This window comes from Leptonotus elevatus, chromosome 18 (assembly GCF_054856555.1).
Source record: "Leptonotus elevatus isolate MCC_2025b chromosome 18, RoL_Lele_1.0, whole genome shotgun sequence".
Taxonomy (NCBI): Eukaryota; Metazoa; Chordata; class Actinopteri; order Syngnathiformes; family Syngnathidae; genus Leptonotus; species Leptonotus elevatus.
The window spans coordinates 4707524-4712067 of record NC_141256.1 but is presented as its reverse complement, the minus strand read 5'-3'; the positions used below and the strand labels follow the sequence as shown (position 1 = coordinate 4712067).

General features: G+C 37.6%; 1 protein-coding gene across 3 annotated transcripts in view; it reads left to right on the top strand.

Annotated features, from left to right (window-relative positions):
- The first annotated feature begins 2526 nt into the window (after nt 1–2526).
- The window catches only part of znf395b (zinc finger protein 395b), a 17060-nt gene continuing 15042 nt past the window's right edge, over nt 2527–4544 (top strand). For all 3 annotated transcript variants that reach the window (XM_086061625.1, XM_086061624.1, XM_086061626.1), the window contains exon 1: nt 2527–2689. The gene's annotated coding sequence lies outside the window, so the exon portion shown is untranslated. The remainder of the gene's footprint in view (nt 2690–4544) is intronic.

The following is a 4544-nucleotide window of genomic DNA, read 5'->3' as shown; positions in this document are numbered from 1 at the left end:
TTGAACCAATTTAAGATTATAAATTTAATTATTGACCAAAAATCGCTGCAAGTGGTAACACACGATTGAATTAAATTAGTCCAAAGTGAATATAATGAATGAAGGTAATCCAAAGTTACTCAACTCAGAAGTATTAAGTTTAATGAACTCATAATCACTTAAACTTAATATATTCACTTTGGACTAACTTAATTCAATCATGTGTTACCCCTTGAAGTGATTTTTTTTTTAATTGGTCAACAATTCAATTTGTAATCTTAAATTGGTTCAACAATTCTCTTTAGAGCAGGGGTGCTCAAGTTCGGTCTTCGAGAGCCCCTATCCAGCCTGTTTTCCATGTTTCCCTCCTGCAGCACAGCTGAATCTAATGATCAGCTCGTCAGCAAGCTTTGCAGAAGCCTGATAACGATCCTGATCATGAATCAGGTGTGTTAGTGGAGAGAAACATGGAAAACAGGCTGGATAAGGGCTCTCGAGGACCGAATTTGAGTGTAGTGACAGGAAGAACATTGAAATACTCTTCCACTAGATAGCAGAAGGCGAAACAGGCCCAGAATTTAGACCAATGCTAGATTCAAGGATGATGGGGAAGTCGGATTTTTCAGAGTTCATACCAGGAAGTGTAGACGGGAGAGCCCCTTTGAATTCGGAGTTCCGAGTTGCGAAATCGAAAAGAACGCACCCAACATCACCGACTGGACTTAATCTGACGTCACTCGACAAATGCAAGACCATGATTTGCAAATCATAGAACGATTATAAACATATTAATCTCTTTATTTATTATAACACTAATTTGGTTATTCCAAAGTAACTTCTAGTCACAAAAAGTGATTTGGACTGGCTGTGTTAACCAGAACAATAAACAATCCTGTCTATCAAAATCAGCCATCTTTGTTGTTTACATTCGTCTCGAACGCTGTGAAGTCGGAATGGGACAAACCGTTTGGAATAAATCGGGCTTTCCACATTCCTTAAATGCAGCATCCAGTACATTTGTGATCACTATTCCATATATTGTATCCTCTGTGGCATTTTTGTTTGGTGTACCATAAGATTTTTCTTACGTTAAAAAAAAAAAGCCTTCCATTGCAATTCAGGCTTGTAACTCACTTTACTGTTGCTTTATTACATAGATATTTATTCATTAGATACTGTATGCGGGCGGCCATTTTGACTTGTAGGCCTACTTGGTGTCGGCTACAAATGACAACACCTGTTTTCTGGGTTTGTTTGGTTATGCGACATTCTGTTGTTGTTTTTTTACTTGACTTCCCCTTTAAGTTCATAAAGTGCATTTAGACTGTGATTGCAATGTAATTTTCGCAAGACAACACCAGCATAGTCATAAAGTCTGTTTTAGAAACAAGTGGTTATTCGCCGGGTTGGGAAATCCAAGTCCAGAAAAAACACAGATTGGCTTTAGCCACAGGTGCTTCCACTCAACTGGCAGTTAAACAATGTTGTCTCCACCTGTTGAGTAAACACCTGTGTCTAAAACCAAACAGTTTCAGGGTTTTTGCTTTCTGGACTTGGATTCCCCAACCATGATTATTTGTTAACTCTATTAATTTTCATTAGTACAGAAGCGTATTGCATTCACTTGAAAAAAAAGAAACTCCTGTTTTTCGGACGAATTTTTTGGGGGGAGGTTTTTTTTTTTGTTTTAAATATTTTTGTTTTTATTTTCTGTTTTTCAGATTTTTTTTCTTTCTGTTTTACTGAATTTTTTTTTCTGTCAAAAAATTATTCAGAAAAACAGGCTGAAAAAAATATTCAGAAAAACAGGCTGAAAAAAATATTCAGAAAAACAGGGAAATAATATTTTAGAAAACAGACAAAAATTATTCAAAAAACCAGGATTTTTTTTCTTCAAAAAAACAGAAAAAAAATATTCCAAAAAACAGCTGGCTTTCTGTTTTTCTGAACTTTTTTTTTTTTTTACCTCTGAACTCCAAGTGACTTGTTGCAGACTCGCTAATAGCGGAAGCAGACACTTTCCCGCATATCTCCATATGCAATAAGATGGTCATGTTTACTTACTGGCTCTCAATAAAAGAATGAATGTGTATACTGTATTGTGGTTTGTTATTCAATCTCTGAGGGCAAACCCCTTTAAAAAAATATTCAGAAAAACTGTTTTTTATTTATTTAGAAAAACAGGAAAATAATTATTTTATAAAACAGGGGAAAAATACTCAGAAAACAGGAAAAAATAAGAAAAACAGACGAATATATATATTTTTTTAAACAGAAAAAAATACTCAAAAAGCAGGTAAAAAAATATTCAATGAAACAAAGCTCCCCCAAAAAATTAGTCAGAAAAACAGGACTTTTTTTTCAAGTGAATGCAATACATTTCTGTACTACTACTTCCTAATAATAACAATAATAATGTGAATTTGAATGATTTGTAGCCGGGTCCTGAATCCGAACCATGTCGGATATGTAATGATGCCTACCTTAGCCCCCACGGCCGTACTTCGTCTGTTGCTATCAGGACTGCGTGGCCAGCTGTCAGCCCGGCATTGCTCCAGCAAACAGACACACGTAGACCTACGTACCACAGACCAACCCCCTTCTTCCCTTCCTTCCCCTTGCACTTTGACGGTCGGCCGGCAAACGGCGGGACAGGCGACGACCAGCGCTTCAGCAACAAAGGGACGGTTCGACCGTCTACATCGAGCGAGTAAGTATGAGAATGTTTGTTTATTCCACGGCATAAGAGATTGGTTAAACACAGCGCATGCGAATATTGTTTTGCTTAAGCTGCCTGCTTGAAGCGGGAGGGGGTGGGGGTTGCGTTGCCGGGTGGAGATCAGTGATGTAGTAGTGCAACTTTGCTTAGCTAAATGCTAAATATTGTGTTTAGTCATTAATTAGGCGTCGACTTGCGAAAACAAGCGATGTAAACAAGGGGGTTGCATATATTTGAACTTGTATTCGACAGTAAGATCTCGAATGTGCTGCAGATTGTAAACAAACGTGCATGGTGTATGATAAATACGAATGTTTGTGCATCCCATTTGCATGCATTTCTTCTCATGTATTTATAATTGTAGTCGCATTTGATCAGCCTAACGTGGTTTTGGCTGATGACGTTATTTTTTTTCCACCTCGTTCTAGTCACAATATTGGCACACACTCGTTTGCGTTGCCATTTTCCTCGATGTGTGATTTGTCACGTTGGTTTTCTTAAGCGTTTTATCCCTTTTTATTAGGCATTTTAGCGTGAAAACACGGTTATTTTCGGCACTATCCCGTCGTCCAGCACAGCGCCTCCCGGCGAAACTCGTGTCGGAACACGTTGTCAGTAAGGGGGTGTGTGCGGAGGTATGAGCGGACAGCCAATCGGTGGAGGCGCCCGCCCACTTTTGTAGCGCTTGTTTACTACGCATACTCGAATCTGATTGGTGGAGCGCCTTGGCAGTCTCGGTCTTAACGCTGCATTCAGGGATACACAAGGAGGTGGGAAATTTGACTGAAGTACCTAGCTAAAACGACAGACTCAGCCTCTCCTGCATGCTATTCAATAGAGAGTTCGAATCCAAATTTAGTATTACACTCACACATTATAATCATCATCATAATGTGTTAGTAGTGACAAAATTAAACAGTTTCTCATAATTTTTTGAGACTATTAGTTGATAAATAAAATGGTGCATCATGTTGAGTACTCAGAACTTAAAGAAGGAACTCAACCCCAAACTTTTCTTTATGTTCCCCCACTAGTCTAAACATGGTACTCTGATTAATATTGCATTTGTAGAATATGATTTAAACAGCAATATCCACCTGTCTTTAATCCAACTCCAGGGTTGGCCATTTTGTCACTTGCTGTTGACCAAAAATTACATCAAAGCTGCTGCTCAGGTAACGACCAATCACGGCTTACCTGTTTTCTGAACCTGAGCCGTGTTAAGACGAGTGGGGGCACATACAACATAATAAACATATTATTGTAAAGAACATTTTTGGGTTGACTTCCCCTTTGATAATAACAACTACTAAATCATTTTTAAATTGGTCAGAAATGAATTAAAATGAATGTTTATTCTTTATCACTTTTTGTTAAGGAGCATGATTCCACAACAGCGAGTCTGTGTAGGGATAAAGCATGTTCTATGAAAAAAACAAAAACATTACATTTATGGTTGAATAAAGACGTACCCTAATTTGGCTGACTTCCGCCTACGAACAAAACAGCCTTTCACCACGGAGCTGAGGATTTTTTTAATTTTTTGAGCGGAAAAGTAATTTTATGTTTTTATGCCATGTTTTGTTTAGGGCTGACAGCAACCAGCCATTGTCTCAATTAGAGAGATGCTACAATAAACTAAATAAATTAATAGACCTTATTCTGTCAATAACAAAATGAAATAAGATTAAAAAAAAAAATTTGTGACGAGGTGAAAATCCATGTTTAATAGACGGCCATTGAAATGTACCACCCAAAAAACAACTGTGATACAAAACTGCTTATTTTGAGTCTTGGGTTGGTTTAAACTACAAAACAATTGTTGAGTATCAGCATTTTCTTAAGA